This window comes from Meleagris gallopavo, chromosome 4 (genome assembly GCF_905368555.1).
Source record: "Meleagris gallopavo chromosome 4, MGAL_WU_HG_1.1, whole genome shotgun sequence".
NCBI classification, from domain to species: domain Eukaryota; kingdom Metazoa; phylum Chordata; class Aves; order Galliformes; family Phasianidae; genus Meleagris; species Meleagris gallopavo.
Window position 1 is genome coordinate 55,787,824 of NC_139407.1, and position 18,840 is coordinate 55,806,663.

The 18,840-nt window shown below is 38.2% G+C and overlaps 1 long non-coding RNA gene across 2 annotated transcripts; it reads right to left on the reverse strand.

Moving 5' to 3' along the window:
* Positions 1–5,152: 5,152 nt before the first annotated feature.
* On the reverse strand, positions 5,153–17,109 carry LOC146544518 (uncharacterized). 2 transcript variants are annotated; one of them, XR_014883206.1, is made up of 3 exons: positions 16,503–17,109; positions 13,616–13,688; positions 5,153–8,667 (listed from the first exon to the last, which is right to left on the reverse strand). It is a non-coding gene; the product is annotated as an uncharacterized LOC146544518 (long non-coding RNA). The 2 variants fall into 2 exon arrangements; XR_014883205.1 differs by having other exon boundaries at positions 13,616–13,694.
* Positions 17,110–18,840: the final 1,731 nt, after the last annotated feature.

An 18,840-nucleotide genomic window follows, 5' to 3' on the forward strand; every position in this document is an offset into this window, starting at 1 on the left:
CTCTTGTTGGCACTGAACTTGGAAGTGACAGCAATGCCTGCTGCAGGAGTCGCTACCAGAGGCATTACCATCAAGCTTCTTGGTCTTCTACAGTAGCCTCTGGGGCAGTCTATCCAGCATGTGCTGTGCTTTCTGGCTCTCTTACTGGGGACAATTGGACTGAAGTGTGCAGGAGGGAGGGACAGACCTAGAGAGAGCATCAGCAGTACCCCTGCTTGGCTGCTACCATTATGAATGTCTCAAACCTGCTTCCCTTCACTTGTCCTTCAGCATTCTAGATTTACTGCACGTTTGTTGAGTAAATGTGGAATTTATAACTGTTCTGCCCCTAGAAAGGAAAAAGGTCTGCTTTGTAGTTTACTGTGCACACACTTAGGCAATGTTCCTGATAGCAAACAATAGGAAATTGCTTTCCTGAGTAGAAACGAGTGTATATAGGAGGTCTGGAACCTGAATGAAAAGGTCTGTGGAACTTATAGTGACAAAGGAAGCCTAAAAATCTCTGTAGCAATTAATAAATTGTGGAACATAAATATTGCTGGGTTAGCAGCCCTCGTGATTGTGCTCTCAGGTACTTGTGCTTTTTTTGTTGCTCTTGGTTCTGTTTGCTTAGCATGCAATAAGCAATATGCAAACCTATGATGTCACTTAAACTCAACCAAATTTGAGATTGTACATTTTGAAATTTATAGCAAAAAAAAAAAAAAAAAAAACCCAAACGATTAATATGCATCAATCTTGTTCACCACTAAAGATGACACATTTTACTTGTCTACATAAATGTTCTGTGAATGTAACTGTGGAAGTGCTATGATTCTTAATACGCTTTCTGGCTTTGAAATGCCATCAAATGATGCTGTACCAGATGAATAATAATATGCCTCAAAGCAATTAAGTCTGCTAAAAAATCTGAGAAAAAAGGAAATATCAGAGGTAATTTGGTAATTCAATAGGATGCCTTTCCAAACTCTTAATTGCATTTGTAGTCTGTTTATACCAAGGGAATAATATTTACTCAAGTGACTGAATGCTGAGCACCTGTGAGCAATACAGGGCAGTGAAGAAGCAAAGCTGGTTTAGTAGCTGTAGGAAGTGTAAATCTTGTTTATTGTTTCTTTTTTTTTTTTTTGGCTGCCACTTGGGCCAATGTGCTCTTTCCCTCAGTCCAGGAACCAGAAGCACCCTGAGCATTTACTTTGGGTGACAGTGAATGAAGGCTTAACACACTACATTTATGTGTGCTGTCAGTTCCCAGGCAGTATAATTATTGTCAGTTTTCTGCCTCCAGCCACTTCTTTAGCTTCTGGAAATTACGAGAGGACGTATTTGGCCACATAACATTTTTTTGCCTTTGCAGAACTAGCCTCTTTTTTTCTCTTTGGTGAATCTTGCATTTTAAGGAGCTCTCACACATTCCTGCATGAGACTTTTGCACAGTACTATATAACAAAAATCATTTGACAATGCTGTAGCTGAAGTGTCTCTCCGTATCACATAGAAAGCTGAGAAATCAGTGTCGAGCTCAGATCCACAGAAACTCACTTAAAGGAAGGAAAGAGGAAGACAAAAGAAGCAATACCTCAGCTTTCCAGAAAGCTGCAGAGGGACCGCGTGATAGAGGGATTCATGAAGGCAAGGTGCTGTGTGGTCAATCTGTCCTGACAATCACTTATTGGAGACTTCCTTGCTTTCTTCTCTTCCTTGCTCATTGTCCCCTCCTGACATCGCTGGCTTGGAATGATCCCAAATGCTGCAGTGTGAGTGGCTGTCCTGGCAGCAGCACTCTGAGCTGTGTGCTGGGAAGCCCAGGGTTAGTGCTGCTTTAGCACTGTACAGAGGCAAGGTTTTGTGCTGGTTTGTACTCCTGATCTTGATCAGGAGAACATGCGTTTCCTGAACATCTATTCCATGTTTCTTTTAAATTAAACCATAGCAGGATTGGTCTTGTTTTGTAATTCTGTGGTGCTGTGAGAAATGACTGACTAAATCTGTGGCACTGTAATCTGTATGGGTGAAATCATAGAGGTTAAAGTAGTACGCAGCTTTCAGTATCACGTTTGCGTTTTGTCTTTTCCTCATAGTGCCATGAACTTTGGATCAAAATACAGAAGTTTATTTTTTAACTAATAATGCATGTTAGTCTCAGAGATAATGTTATAAAATTCTGGTGTGAGTGTTGTCAACTTGTAAGAAAGGAAAGGAGACTCATCTCTTGCAGTGCAGGGTTGGCTCACGGGAGGGCATGTGCTCAGCTGTGCTGAGGTCAGGCTGGCTGATGGCAGCAGAACTTGTGATCTGTGTTTCATGGGGAGGAAGGAGAGAAAATATCTCATGCTAAACTACAAGAAGATTACTGCTTGTCTATAGGAACCATAGCTGAGAGATTTTTTTTTTTTTTTTTTTCCTGTGATTCAGGTTTCATTTTCTCTTTTTTTTGTATGTAAAAGAGATTGAGCTGACCTCTTTAATTCCTGCTAAGACTAACTTGGTTTTCACTACTGGGTAACTTCTGATACAAACTAGGACTGTAATGAACATTTTCCTCCAAAACTAACAAAAATATATATAAATTCTCATTCAGATTTTAATAATTAAGGGCTGAAATATTGACATTTGCTCTTATTTTTTGTGTTTTAATAAGACCTGACTGGATCAAAATCAGGCAAAGTAACCCAAAGGCTTATTTAAAGTATCACGTTATCATTCTATGGGATAAATGTGCACAGAATTATGCAGGTAGTAGAAATAAAGCTTTATGCTTACAGATTAATTAGCCATATAGTTTGTTCTATTGATGGTATTTCTGTAATCACTCACAGTTAGGGCACAAACACAGTGTCAGTAAGTCCCTAAGGTGATGGCAGCTCAACATAGGTTTTGTAGAACTGCTGTGGTTCACAGAGGTGTTTGGTGTAAGTTACTGCATCAGAGGTTCTTCATTCTCTTTCAGGCCTCCATAGGAAATGGAAAAGGATTTGACTGAAGACACCTATTTCTGTATATTGGGAAGTTATCAGAATCATTAATAGGATTTCTTTTCCTTGCTAAAGTGCTGTGTTTAACCAGGATTAAAATATGCTATATGGAGGTATTTTAAGATATTTGTGCAGTAGCTTTTGAGACTGTTATTAAACATAATAGGATTAATAATAAAAGGATAAGCTTCATTTTTTTGTCAGCCACACAAGTTGAAGCTTAGTCTCGTGTGCTTTCATAAGAACAAGGGGTGATAAAGCAACATTGAGGTGGCTGCTGCAACGAGCAGTGGTAGCAAAGCTTAGGAGCCATCTCACCTGGGCAGGAGTTATTTCAGCAGCTGTGTGAGCTTGCTTGTCTCTGTGGGCAGTCTGCATTGGGAAGATGTTCTTAGAAGAAAAGGAAAAATGTCTCAAGAACATCCAAATTGCAAAATAATTTTCTTGAATATAAAATACATACTGTATTTTTATATTTCTTGAATGCAGGAAAACTGAGACTAGGATGCTTTTTTGAAGAGTTGGTAGTTAACTCTGATGTCATGAAGTTTTTCTTGCAGGCATTTTCACATAATATAAATAGCTGCTTTGTCAGGATTTCAGTTAAGGTACAAATTCCAGCAGATGCTTAAACTACTGAAAAAGTATCTTATTGAATTTGAAGGAATACAAGCTTATGTTTAGGTTGTGTTCTGCACAATGATACTTCAGTAACGTCTGGAGTCATCTGGTTTGCTTGTATCAGAGATGCCCATTTCATATTAGAAAAATTTGGCTCCAGTACCAACCTGAGATATTCCCATTTCTTGTGGCTTGCTCTTATGCAACACGTGCCTTCGCTATAGATATGGCATAACAAGATTTTTGTGGGCCCAGTCTAGTGTCGTCTTCCATTCCCTTCAGGCTGGATCAGCCTCCTGATGTGGTTCCACACAGGGCTCTGAAGAAGCTGGTGCTGTCAGAATTGAGATACAGTGCAGGAAAAGAGGATTTAAAATCATTTTTGCAGCTCTGCTTTGATGGAATGTTAGAACAAGAGTTATGACAATTGCCAGAAGAACTTGTTTCTACGATACACCAGACCAGGACTATTCTGTGAATACCTACCGAGCTCCATAGAGCCTTAAGTACTGCTGCCAACAGTACGTGGTAGGTTTTTTTTTTTTATCTGTTCTGTCAGTAATCAAAGGCCATCATACTAAACACAGACTCCTCTTGCTGAAATTGAAGATTTCAGTTCAGATTCAGACTGGAATAGCCTTATGCTAGGTTGCCTCAAATACCATCAAGATCTAGTGTTTGAGGCTTGCTGCTTGAAGCAGAGGACAACAAATGCTAATGGCAAACACAGAAGTTGATCAAGGCAGGAAATAAACTGAGCTTTGCTCAGAAACAAGCAGTCACTTCTCCCACATTCCCATAGCAGATGGATAATCCTATAACTGCCAAACATTCTAATTCTTCATCTCTTCTTTTAACATCTAACATTCTTAGCTACCATAACTGTTGGAGCAAAAAAATCTCAAATTTAGACGTGAGTTGAGCTGATGCAAAACAGAGGTGTCAGAAGGAAGCCTGGAATGGCAGGCCTGCATGTGAATTGCTCCATGTCCCTGTAGGCTCTGCCTGTAGGAAGTACTCAGATCTGCTGGCAGTACTTCAGGGAAAATTCAGCACAGGCTGTGGCACTGAGGAACTCATTTCTGCTTGTGTGGGGTGTGTTGTCAGAAATGGCTGAGGATTAAGGCAGCTGGCAGGGTGCTTTTGTCCAGATTACCTACTCCACAACAGCAGTTTAAAACGTTGCAAAAGTCAGCAGTCTAGGCTTCTCTGATGTAGGTGAAATTCAGATGGAGTTTTATTTCTCACTTTTCCCAGTGAAACCATTTCCTGTCTTTTCCATGTAGGTTTCATAGGGAAAGGTGTATGCTTATAGTATTTCATGGGAAGTGTCTATAAATTTTTCAAGTGAACTCAAACTTCACAAAGTTCTTTAAATATCTGACAACATTGTTTCCAATTAAGTTTTTGTATATCACATTAAGATAGCAACAAAAAATTTGAAAGTTGTAAAATTCATTCTGATGAATAAAAATCCGTTTATTTTGTTTTAAATATGAGAAATCTAGAAAACTGAAGAACAACAATTCTAATAATAATGAAGTGTCAAAGAAATCCTAGTTGTGACATAGTCTTTACTAGCTTGAGATAGTTAAACATCCAAGCCTTCCAGAGCTCAAGAAGCCTTTAGGCAATGCTCTCACACATGGTTTGAGTTTTGGGTGGTCCTGTGTGCAGCCAGGAGTTGGACTCGGTGATCCTTGTGGGTCCCTTCCAACTCAGGATATGCTGTGATTCTATGAAATTATTAATAATGCTGTAGAAAAAAAAAAAGAAATATGCAATAAGAGTTTCTGATTTGTACTTGGAGAGCCATAAGTTTACATTCCATGGGGATAAGAAAGTATTTTCCTGAGTGTAAATAATCACTAATGGATAAGCACTTTTAGAGTTGCAGATAATTTGTATCAAACGGCTTTAAAGGGCTATAAAAACATCTGGCATGGCTCTAACTTTTAATAAATCTTGATGTACCAGGTAAAATTTAGGAGAGCACAACAGTGAAAATGTAAATATTAAAAAGAAAAAGGGACTAATTGGGTGAGTTACCAATGGTGATGTGTTTAGGTGGATGATGGAGAAGCATGTACAGAAGTAGACAAATATTTATTTTTCCCTACATCATCAGATAGAGAAATGGAAAACTGTAACTGGAATTGGAAACTGGATAAATAATATAGGAAATAATTTTGAATACATGAAGGTATTCTGTCATACCAAAACAGAGTCCATATTCCATGATGCGAAGACAAAATCATGCAGATTGAAGTTGTGCAGTTCTGTGGGATGTATGTTTGAGTCAAGCACACATTCTAGGTTTCACATGAAAGCTGATAGGTAAAATGCAGTGTTCTTTGCCAGGATCAAAACAGATGATATCATGCCCCTCTTGAGTTTTGACTTTAACCATAAATCAAGCCTCTCCACAGTATTTCAAGCTGGGAAATAGAGTTGGGTAAACATTGTGTCTGCTTATTGTGAAGGTAACAAAGAGTTTATTTTAAAGTAAGTTATATCGTACTCTTCCATTATATTTTTTTCTGATATTTCTTGGCAGACAAGAAAGATTTTTTTTTTTTTTCCTGAAAATATCTCAATACATATGTACAGTTATTCACAGGAGGAAAAAAAGAGGGAGGAAAAAAGGTTTTCATAGGAGGTATTTCCTACTTCCTAGAGAGAGCTGTCAAATACTGATGTGTGGGGTGTTGAGATATGACTTAAGTACAGCTTTCCCTTTAAAGTTGAGCAATGGTACAGTGTCTACATGCTGGAACAGTTTGAGGAAGGAAGGTGAGGCTCCTGTGAAGTTATAATATTTGGTGATTTTCATATGCGTGTTATATGATGGGGAAAGTGGAAATCTTCTGATACACGTGGTAAGACCTAAATAAGTGCTTGTTTGCCTGAAACCTTGTCTTATTTTCCAACACTGGATTTATAATATATTACCCTATAGTAATGTATAGTATATGGTTGTATAAAGTAACACTAGCTGTAATATAATGTATTGCATATATAATATTTTTAATAGGAAATTGATCTAATAGTTCTAAAAGGGACTACATCTTCTCACAGTCATACTACTCCTAAGCATGCATTTTGTAGGTATTAGAGCTCAAAAAAAAGAGGAGATAAAATGTGCAATATTTTACAGTGATCAAAAATCAAATTCCAGTGTGAGAAAACTAAAATTGTCTCAGATGTGTTTTAGGTGAAAGTGTCCTTGCCTGCCTTTTTGGTTTAGTTTTGGCTTTTCTTTCATAACCCAACTGTTCTCCCTGGTTATAAAATGTCAAGGTCAAAGAGAGGTGAAGTTGAATGGTGCTGGGAATCTGAGATGCAAATCAGTTGCAGATAATCCCTGTGATGCTGGAAGGCCATCCGGCCTCACAGAGCCATTAGCATTCAGGGACGCTCGTTAGCACTCAGGCATCCAGTCAGTGTGCATTAGCAAAATGAGATGTGTTGATTAAAGCTACAAATTATGTGTTGAATGCACAGACTTTAAACCACAGTGGCTTCATGTTCATAAGATTGTAGTTCTGTGCTTACACATTTAAAAAGATCTAGAGAGACTGTAATCTTCAGTGCTTGTTTTGTGTATGTGGGTGTATTTGTGAGTTTGGGGGGTGAAAGAAGTGAAGGGTGCGTGGAAGGAAAGGCTAGAAGTTAAAAGAATTTAAATATTTGATGGCTGTTTTTCTTTCTAATATTTGGAAAAATTACAGTTAGGACAGTTTAAAAAAAAAACAGTCTGGGCTATGCAGGAAAGGATAATCAGCATGTATTATCTGGTAATTTCAGAGGCTTAAGTGAGATCTAGCTAAAACTAGAAGATTACATGAAAAGCAATACCATCTTAGTTTAATGTCTGTATTAATATTCAGTTTTCTTACCACGAGTCATGCTTATATTACGCAGGGCTATCTTGTATAAACACAATAAACAAGGGTACTGTCCTTAATGTTATGCTGTCAGCATTTTGGATAGTGATAGTGAAATGTATCTTTATTGTGCAAGGTGCGTAGCTGCAGATACATTTGAATAGTTATCTTAAGCAAACATAGCATACCACTCTAGTTTCTAACAATGTTGTCCTTCAGAACTGCCAAGATAAGTTACATCACGCTGGGAGTTTCATCAGATACGCAGTTTTGTCCTGAAATACAGAATTTTCTTCTGGGTACCTTCAGCTAAACCTTGTTCCTAATTGCTGTGTAGAAAAGAGCAGTGCAGAGCCTCAGCACCAGGCAGGTGGGACACCTGAGTCTTTGCTGGCAGTCCTCACAGCCTGAACTGAGTGGCAGGAAGGCTGCCGCTCCTAACACTTGTTCTTACTCCCTTTGTGCCTTTGGTGATGGGTTTGGAAGGCTGGTAGTTATGCAGATGACTGTTAGGCTGTGCAAGGCTGATGTGAGGAAAGGTATTTATTTACAGGACTAATTAGAAAGTGGCTTCTTTGATGTCCTTCTTGGATAACTGTCTCTAATATCTGCTGCTGACAAGGCTCATGGGAGAGGTAATGATTCTGAGAATGACTCAGCAGAGGATTTCTTACTTTCTTCTAGTCTGAAATACATACTTGATTAGATACAGTAACCCAGACTTCATTTTTAGGAAGAAAAGGAGGTCTCAATTTTACTTAAAATAAAGTTTTTTGGGGGGAGAGCTTTGCTGTGTCAGTTCTGCTGGGTAGCATTACAGGGCAGTACTGGCTGTGAGTGCTGCTTCACATCCCTGCACGGTTCCCTGGCTTTGCCAGTTTTGATTCTTTGACCTCTTCCTGTATTTTGCTTGTTCTACCCTGGGAATACAGTCAGCATTCACATTTTGCAGTTATGTGATGATTCTTCCTTGAAGTAGACTTTTATCTCCTATGTTTTGAATAACACAATCTGCATACTACTTGATACTTTGTTTTTGCATCCTTAATTTTAAATTGCGCCTGTCTTGGTAGGGTTGTTTTTTGCCAGTTGCACCTGCATTATTGAACTCCAGATTTTGTGCTTTAGAGAGAAAGATGTTTGTTTCAAACTGGCTTATTCCTGGAGTAGTCCAACGAGGATACCTGCCAACGAAGGATGCGGAGAACATAGAGTTAAAAGAACAGAAAACGTAGAGCAAGCCTAATCAGTCCTTCTGAGCTGAAGGTTACACCTGTACCACGATATTTAATGGCTGTCAATAGATTACTTTCTTATTTTGTTTTAGACTATTTTGGGCTCCACGACAATTTGTGACACTGAGTTTCAGAATATAATTCATATCATATTATGTAAAACAACAACAACAAAAAAAAACACCCCAAAACCCCCACTTAACTCTTCTTATTGCTTTGAATCTTTTGTTCTGATTCTACGTAAGTTGCTCCAAAAGTAATGCCTCCTATTTATTTCCATAGAAGTTACAACAGCTGCAAAGAGCACAATGACACTGTTTGATAGAACAAATTCTCAGCTACAAAACACTATTTTTCAACATATACATAGCTAATGGTGGTGACTCTTTGATAGTGATGAACATACCATACTCATAAAACTATGTACCACTGGAGGTGACCTGCTGTTGCCACTGCCTCGCTGTGCTCACATCCACTGTTTGGTCTCCATAAACATTCAGCAAGCATTGATAAAAGTCAATGGGTGCCATTTTTTTTTCTGCATGGAGGGATTCAGTGACACATCTTTGCTTTGAAAACGCTTCCATGTCAGATGCCATTCTGTGAGACTGCCCCTCTGCTGCCGTCTGTTGTGCAGTAACAAACTGTAGTGAAATACTGGTGGGAAGGCTCAGCCTATGTTGCTGTATCGCCAGGTATCCGCCTCTGAGGTAGTGGGGCAACAAAATGAAGTAGGAGGCATTACTTTCAGAGCAGCCCTCATACCTTAAGGAATAGTCAGCTTTTGTTTTTCAGTTGTTTCTAAACATGAGAGATGGCTATGACTCCTTCAGAAGAAATCATAGGTTGCTCTGTCAAACAATGACTAGGTTCAAAATCATTCGAACCAAGACTTGTTTTGAATGGAATTCTTTACAGAGAGTGGTTTCCTTACAGCAGCAGGACCCCTCAGACATTTTCAGCTAGTTAGTGACAGAACTGATGAATTGTACTCTTATGAAGCTAAAAGCTGTGTGTGAAGAGTTCCTTTCTGTACTGTGAGTCCAAAATCAGCCATTAAAAAAAAAAAAAAAAAAAACCAAAACCCTGAAAATTTGATCACTGACACTTTAGGCTCATTTCAGATCTTTGAACTTTGATTTCTGTTTTCATGATCATTGGGATAAGCTCTGTAATTATTCCCGAACGAACGAGAAATAAAGCTATTACAAAGATGCATTATGATGAGCCTGTTAAGCATTTTTAACTTATTTCTAATTAAATTGCTATTTTTCTGCTGTTTCCAGGCAGCAAAAGACTTTATTTCCACAATAAATCTGCATGCAAAATTAGCAATAGGCATTTTTCTGTAAGATTTCAGGCTAAATAGTCATCTGACTTTTCTCTGGTAGCAGGAATGCATGCTTGTAACTGAAGTAAGCAAAGTTGTAAATTTTCAGCATATTTATAAAATGTGTTTTCTTCTACCCAAACAGGATTCAGATGGTTTTTGAGGATGTGTCAGTCTCGATGCAGTGTTCTGCAGTGAGGAAATGTCATGTTTGGAGTGAATGCCATTTGCTTCCCATCTCTGCAGAAAGAGATCTGCCACTGATGCAGGCAGAGTACAGGTAGGCCCTGTTGTGATAGCCATGGTGCTGCTGGTTGGAGTAGGGTTTCTGACATCTGAAAATGAATAAAATGATCTTAATATAAGTTTGCTTTCTGGAACTTTTGAAATCATTTGGGAAATAAAACACATAAGGAATTTGTATCTCTCTTGGTCACTCTTTATAACATTTCAAATATAAGGAAACATTTAACAGCAAAAAAAAAAAAAATCATAAAGGTCACAAATGCTTTCATACTTGGAGTTCTGAGAGGTATATTTAAGCCTCGGCAGACTTTTAACCTTTTCTAGCTTACAATAAGTTTGCCATCCTTTTAGAACCCTTTGATTGTATGGCTTTTGTTCTCCTGAAAGGGGGACAGGGCTGCCTGGTTACTCAAGCAGATGCCAGGCTTCTGATTAGCATTTGATGAAAGCCACTTGTGAAAGCAGGATCAATGCTCAGATTTACAAACAGTAAATGTGGGTATTGGCTTGTCATTTCTTCCTAGGTTGTTGTCCTATAAGCTGTTCAAGTTCCTCTCTTCGTAAGAACGTCTTCCTGCTATCCCTGCTGCCCACAAACATTATGTTAGATCGAGAAGAAGGGTGAGTAATTCTTTTTAGCTCCATTATCTGGATTTTTTTTCATTTCATAGAAGGAAAAAAGAATGAAAGTGCAACCATCTAGAATAACACATAAGTTGATAAACCATAATAACCAAACTGTGTCTGAAGGGGCCTCATTACAGAACAGTGGAGGTACAACGGGGAGCTTATTGTGGGCAACAAAATAGTGTTCTAATAATGCTGTCACAGTACTGAGTACAGCATCAAACATTAATCCATGTGGTTATATCCAGGTAAAGAATGGAACACACTCTGTTTAGAAAAAAAAAAAAAAAAAAAGACCAACAGAAATGAGTCTGAAAGGGTTATATAGCAAATCAAAGCTAGCAGGGAGAGAGAAATTATTTTGAATGGGGTTAACTGAAAGCAGAATGGCAGCACCTCTACAGTAAGAGTTTTTTTTTGTTTTTTTTTTTTACCAGTCTGTGTAAACTCCCACTGACTGATGTATAAGGAGTGTGTATGTGTGTTGAGGAATAGATAAAGGAGTAAGAGAATTAGAAAAGATGGGTGTTTGAGGCAGTATCTATTATATGATGAGGTCAGCTTTTGCAGTTTATACCAAGACAAGTGCTCAGAAAGAAGAGCTGTGGGAGCATCTTTTCTTCTATTAAAGAGTGTCTGGGCTTTTCAGTTCAGACAAGTAGTGTAGCAGTATTATTTTATGAGGCATTGTGACACAAAATGCAGGATCAGTAATATCACCTAATAAAAGGATTACCAATAAAAAGAAAAGGTGTTGCCATTACCCTTCAATTTAACTTGGTTTGGCTTGGTGTTCTACCTCAACAGCCATGTTTGGTAAAGCCCCGTTTACTGTGGTAATACACAGCCATTCTGACAGAGAAGCTGGAGGTTTCATGTGTACCAGATGAACCTTTTTTATAGTGCAGAAGGTCGGATAGGAAACTCGCCCAAAAGTGATTGGGCTGAACATCAATCTCAAGATGCTCAAAAGCTCATTGCTTTGTCTCAGCTATTTCTGAACTGGATCGTGTGGGACAGTATCCAGACTTATGAGCTAGATCTAAATGAACTGTTGCAAATGTTGGTATTACTGCAAGTAATGCTGTAGGTGGTAAAGCACCTCTAACGTAGCTTTCCTCCTATGATACAGTTGCTCTGCTCAGTACAAGATAAATCAGGTTTAGCAGATTTGAAGCATAACAACATCACTCAGCTTCTTTCAGCGTCTGAGCATCTTTGTCTATTGCCAGTTTTGATATCTCTCAACGTAATTCTATTTTTTCTAATTCTAGACAGTTATGTGTGTAGCAAGTGCTAAAGATTCACAGATCGTGACTTGTTAACTTTTATTCTTAGTTTTATTTACCAAATTCACATGTCCATCAAGTATTCCAAAACGTTTTTGAAATGTAATACTCAGAGATTACCTTTGTAAGTGAACAAACACTTTTATAAAGTGCTATCAGAATGTTATTATATTTTTAATGCAAATATCTAATGCATCTATTTCATCAGAATCTTAGTTTCCCATTTTTAGTAAAAGATTACTGCTGTAACATCAGACAGCTTTCCTTTTTTAAAAAAAACTATCCTAACTTAGTGCTTACTTTCCACTTAGTATACATTCAGTACTGTCTAGATATCCATAGGTATCTAGCATATCCATAGATATCCATGCAAACTACAGACTTAAAGACTGCAGTTATTTGCACATCACTACACTGTTTTACACGTATGTAAATAAGTGAAAAAAGGTGAGGTTGTGTTACTTTGACTCGCGGATGCCTGGCTTTTAGTGCACAAGTACAATCTTAATCCAACAGGAATCAGACTGAGAGTGATGGGCTTCATCACTTGGAACTTCATGATTTGTGTAAACTAAAAAGTGTTCAGCCTGAAATTAAGCATTGTATCTATATCCATTTCAGTGTGGGAGTATGTGGCCTATTGTAATGACGGCCAACTGAGATAAACAGTGAGAACTGTCCTGATGTGTGGAAAGTTAACTGTTTATGTGTGAATATAAGTAGTTAATGTGAGCAGTTATAGTGAACCCACTTCACTTAAGCTGTTATATTTTTCTTCTCCACTGAGTTCTGAATTTACTGATGCTTGTTTATTTGAGGATCAGAGCAATCCTTGACTCAACTATTTATATCTGCTGATTTTTTTTTTTTAAAGTTGTTTGATTTCTTGAATATTTAGTATTGAAAACCAAAGTTTGAAACCATCTCAGATTATTGCAGGTAACAGTAAATAAATAAGGAGACACTTTAATGCAGCTATATGATCAGGAGGCAGGGACAGGTAAGTGCTATTCTAGGCAGCCAGTTATCTGACAGTACTGCAGCTGTACCTCTCTATTCCCTTTTTCTGTTGTCTTCCCCTTGCACCAAGTAGCTCAACTTTCTATTCACTTAACAGGTTTCCCTTTTCTCTTCCTTTCCTGTCACTGAATCACAACTAAATAATTCTTAATTGCCTTCTGAAAGTAAGTTGTTTTTTCCTTGTTTCTGTCTTGCATACTAATTCCATCTCTTCCAGGCTGTATCGTCCCTATTTTATGCATTTATTTGCATGTGTCTCTTACCTGACAGCTCCTTTGTAACTTGATTCATATAGGCCTACTGTTGAAAATATTTGTTTCACTTTGGCACTGTTCACCTTACTTTATCTTCAAATCTGTCATTCAGTACATTTCTATTACCTTACCTCCCTTCTCTGTCTGTGCCCTGGTGCTGTCCAGTTCTTAGTGGTGTGTGAGCATCAGAAAACAAACAAGTACCTACACCTCAAAAAGAGAAAAAAAAAAAAATTGAAGACATAACATAACCTTGAAAACAAAAATCCTTCTAGAACAGCCTGTATGCTCCCTGCTGATTGCATCAGGAATTGTCATTTATTCATTACTATCTTACTAAGATTCCAGACCTTCAGATCTCCGTCCTTACTTTCTGACTTTTCAGTAAATTGCAGTCTTTTTCCTGCACACTGAAAACTAACAGACTTGTTTTGTTGGGAACTCAGTTGTTTGTCTGTCTATTCAGAGAGTAAGAGTTCATTTTCTGTGATCTCCTTTGTACTTCAGATGGAACAGATGGCTCAGCAAAGTAAACATCTGTATGTGAACTGTAAAGTGTTCTTATGTTATTTTGTACCAGTGTAAAGTGAGATCCAGTCATCAATACTAATCAACAAACTATTTCTGGAAGAAGACTAGGAAATCTTTGATTTAACACATAAATCATGTGGAAAGTTGCTGACAACTAACTTAAGAAGAAATTGCTGGCTATTTCCATGACATCAGTAACATACTTAGCCCGATATCATACAAAATCTAGCTGTAAACATCTCTGTTGTCACAGAGTTTCTCATATAATCCTTTTATGATAAGCATTCCTGTAAGCTAAGGTAAAGAGAAATTTAAGGGCACTGTCTGTCACCTGTTGATGATTCGTTGTCCTTGCCTCTGCTATCTTGCATGAAAATTACAGTAAACCATGTGCTAATAGTTGCATTCTATGATATTTGTGTGGTCGTGACTGACCTAGAATTTCTGTTTTGTTCAATATTTGAGCTATGCTTTCTCAACTGAAATTGGACTCTTCAGCTCTACTTTGATTCTCTCCTCTCTTATTTAGGGAACAGTACATGCAGCATACAGTTATTTCAGTTATTCAGTTTTCTACAGAATTTCTACTGCTACTGCAATAAACGTGGGGATAATTTCTGCTTAATACTAAGTAACATAGGCAAATAATAATAGAATCAGAGAATATCCTAAGTTGGAAAGAGGCCCATAAAGTTAAGTTAAAGGAGTTGAGTTCAACTCCTGTCTGTAAGGACAGGACAACCCAAAAATCAAACCGTATTTCTGAGAGCAATGCCCAAATACTTCTTGAACTGTCAGCTTGGTCTTGTGCCCTCTGCCCTGGGGAGCCTGTTCTGAAATGCCTCTGAAGAGTCATTTCCTAATACCCACTCTTGATATGTGCCTGACACAGCTCCATGCTACTACTTGGATCGTGTGGAAGTTATTTCCTTGTTCTAAGCATGCCGGCAAGAACTGAAGTTCTTTGTTTTTTCTTTTTCCATCTTTTATTGTGAATGTGACTTGAGCTTCTATTCTCTTATCACGGAAATACTAGATGACAATCTGCAAGCCCTCGAGTCTCTACTGCTCTGTTGTTTGATTTAACCGTTGTAGATAAAAACATTAATCAAAAAGGCTAGCAGTGAAAATACTGTAACTTTTGTAACCTTGCTTTTTGGACTTCTAAGGTAAAACCACGTTGTAATAGGTAGGGCAGCTAAAATTCCTCCAAACTTGTTTTGGGTTTTAGAGTCTGAAATTCTTATTCCACTAAAATTAACAGTGAGATCCCAAGTGCTACTGATGGAGCTAGGAATGTGCTCAATTTCTAATGTGCTCAGTGACCAGTTTTAAGCACGGTTATATTTAAATGGTGCCCCCAGCACGGGGAAGTTTTACGTGCTTGTTTAATGATAAATATATGTGTATTCTGAGGTGAATTTAAATGGAATCCTAACTTGTTTATTTCTTTTCGAGGCCAAGTTTTGTACTGAGACTGAATTTAGAAGTGGCTTTCATTGCAGACCTATTCCTGTTTTTAATGTCAGCTGAGTCTGGTGGAGTTTTTCCAGTGATAATGGATCAGTGGAGTAAGATACTAAGATTTTTGTAACTTGGAGAATCAGAATGAAATGTAAAGATCTCAAGAGTTTTCTCTGCAAATAGGGTTCCTTTTAGTGGTGCTTTTTGTTGCTGTTAAACTTTTCTTTGTCCTATTGCAGTAAATTGAAGATGTACAGTGGTGTTAACACTAATAAATCAGTCTTGACTTTCAGTATTGAATAATAAAGAACAAGACTGTTAAACAACCTTAGATGTATTCAAAATATCAGAGCACCAAATTTCTGTTGCTGAAATTTCAATGCTTTTGTCCTCTTCTATTTGCCTTGAACTCACTTTCTGCTTTGTCTAATTCATTGCTTGTAGGCCACACAGCTGCACTGCTAGGAAGCGCTTAAGTTCCAGAAAGTATAAATATCACAAAGGGTTCCTGTTTCATTTGACACCCCTTCCCAGCTATCAAAAATAAGAGTAAAGAATGCAAGAAGAAAAATAATAATAATAAAGTAACATTCTTATAGGTACAGTTCTGTGGGACAAATCAATATTCATCATACTTTTGCTTGAGATTGGAATGAAAAATAGCAACACAAAAGAAAAAAATAAATGGAAAATAGCATTATTTTGAATAAATATGGGATTAATTTAAATTTTTGAATAGGTTTGCTTTTTTGCTTGATTTTTATTTCACTCTTTTGTATTTATTTTATCACATAGTTTTCTCATTGTGGTCAGTTGTATTTAGGATGGTGTCTCGCTCCAATATATAGGAGGGAGACGAGGTTCTTGTAATATCTGTATACCTGGCGTGAGATTAAGAAACAATGGTTCATATGTTAGTCCAACCAGTTTATTATAAATCCTAATCAGGGAGACGGGGAAGGGAAGGAGGGTGATAGAAAAGATAGGAAAGAAGCAAGAATCGTGTAAAGCGGGGATAGTCACCACCAGGATCCAGCAGCCGTCCCGTTGCACCACGTTTTGAAGGTCCGAGGCAGAAGCAGCAGGACTCAGGTAGCAGGCCCAGCAGAGTCAGTCAGCATGCAGGAATTCCGTGGTGAGGAATCTGATGGCAGACACTTCTGTTCTTCTTCAGCATCGTGGTAGAGTGCAGAGCAAGTCCAGGAGGGAGAGAGGCAGGTTGTGAGGTTTCTCATGGCGGAAACCTCTTCCTCTTCACGAGGAATCTGTTGCCAGAAAACCTCAACCTCGTCGCTGTAGGTCTCCTCTTGATCTTTCTTCTTCTGCCAGTGTGGCATTCCTGGGTGCTTGGGTAGGAGTCATGTGCCATCTTCCCCGAGATAAGCCCACACAAAAGACCACTTCCTGGCCATTAAGCTTATCTTTCTCTTATCTTTCTCTCCTTGCCCCTGGCCTTGTCCATCTGTGTCCCTCAGACAGAGGATTTCTCAGGCCTTGCCCAGGACTTGCTTGGACTTGTTCATCTGTGTCCCCAGCAAGCTTTGAGACAATTATGTAAAAGAATAATCTCTTACAGACGGTTATGTATTACAAAAGTTACAGGAGCTAAGATTTGTCCAAAATAACTTGTGCATCGTCTGGGGCCAGAACAGTGCTAGAAGCAGTTATGCAAAAGCCTGCATTTTGAACATGGTGAGACTTTCTCCTTCTTAGGAAGGAGGAGAATAAAAATCAGAATCAGGAGCCAAATTTATCCTCAGTCTAAAACTGTTTAAATCTAAGGGTTGCAATCCTGAGGACTCTCTTTTCTCAGATATTTGAATGGATTACAGTGGTATAACTAGCTGTTAACTACTGGCACAGAATTCTTCCAAACAAATCCAAGGCTAAAGCAGATGTGAAATGCCTTTTATGTGAGAATAAAATGAGGAGAGCATCTGCAGAAGCTGGAGCTTCAGGTGGATGAGAGTAGCATGTTGTAATCTGTAATTCCTGTAAGGAAGGAACAGATTCCTGAAGTCAAAACTGCAACTTACAAGAGAAGTCTTGACCCCTCAAAGCAATCGCTGGAGGAAAAAAGCTCACTCGTCTTAAGATACCTGTAAACAGATAAATGTCTTACTAGACCTTGATCGAATTAATTTATTGATATTAAATACAGAAGCATTTCCTAATTAGAAATAGGGAACAACTTTCTGGCTTCTACCTAAAATTTCCTGAGGGCAAAAGAATTACTTATGAATTATATTATTTTGGAAGCAGGAAGTTAGCCCTCATTGGAAGGTATCTTTCATTTCATTGTGACTGTCTAATTCCACACAGGTGCTTTACTTTTAATCTGTGCAAAAAACATCTAGTGGTATGTTGATAGCAGTTCACTTTGAAACCTCCTTACCCTTTCCAGTAGTTTTGCTGACATAGATTAGTCAAAAGTGTTGATGCCACTGCATTCACATCTAGCCAGGAGTGTCTGAAGCAAATGGTAAGGTATTCTGAAGAACTGGAAAATTCCAAAAATTTCTCTTTTCTCCATTTGAAAATAATGACTGTGTCAATGCAAGGAGAAGATTTGGAGGTCTTTGAACAGAGAGATCCTGGTACTCAGCATTCCTCTAAGGAAATGTTAAATATTTAGGTTTTGCCGGATATGACTGCCAAATGTCCATTTTGAAAGTCCCTGATGGAAGCTGGGCAGAATTGACCCATAAAAGGTAGAGATCTGCTTAGAGTGGAGCTGGAAAGGGGTGCTGCTAAGGAAAGGGTCTGCCAACAAAGGTTTGCAGTGTAGAAGGACTTATCTCTACAGGCTTTTCATGTGAACTGTTGCTGATGGTTTTGAGTGAAGAACCAATCTTTGACAGTGCAAGTGTAATGATTTAGGCTGAGAGGGAAACTGTTCAGTGCTGGTTCTAGTTTAACTGGAAATGAGCTGATAAGGGTCAGGTGTGGAAAAAGGGTATGGAAATAGAATTACTGTCTTTGCCATAATCCAAATGTATAGAATCATAGAACGTTAGAACCATGTGAATTGGAAGGAGCCTTTTAAAAGCCATCTAGACCAACACCCCTGCAATAAACAAGGATGCCTACAGCTAGAGCAGGTTATTCGGAGCCCAGTCCAGCCTGACTTTTTGTGTCTCCAGGAATGGAGCATCCATCACCTCTTTGGGCAACCTGGTCTAGTGCTTCAATACACTTTTCTTAAAAATTTTTATTGAATTATCAATATTCAACGTTTTTTTTGAATGTGTGAAGTGCTTTGAATTGGTTTTGAGAATTTTCTTTGCCACAGACTATATGGATGTAACTTGATATGGCACTTGAAACATAGACAGTATTAGGGAATGAAAAATAATTGTCA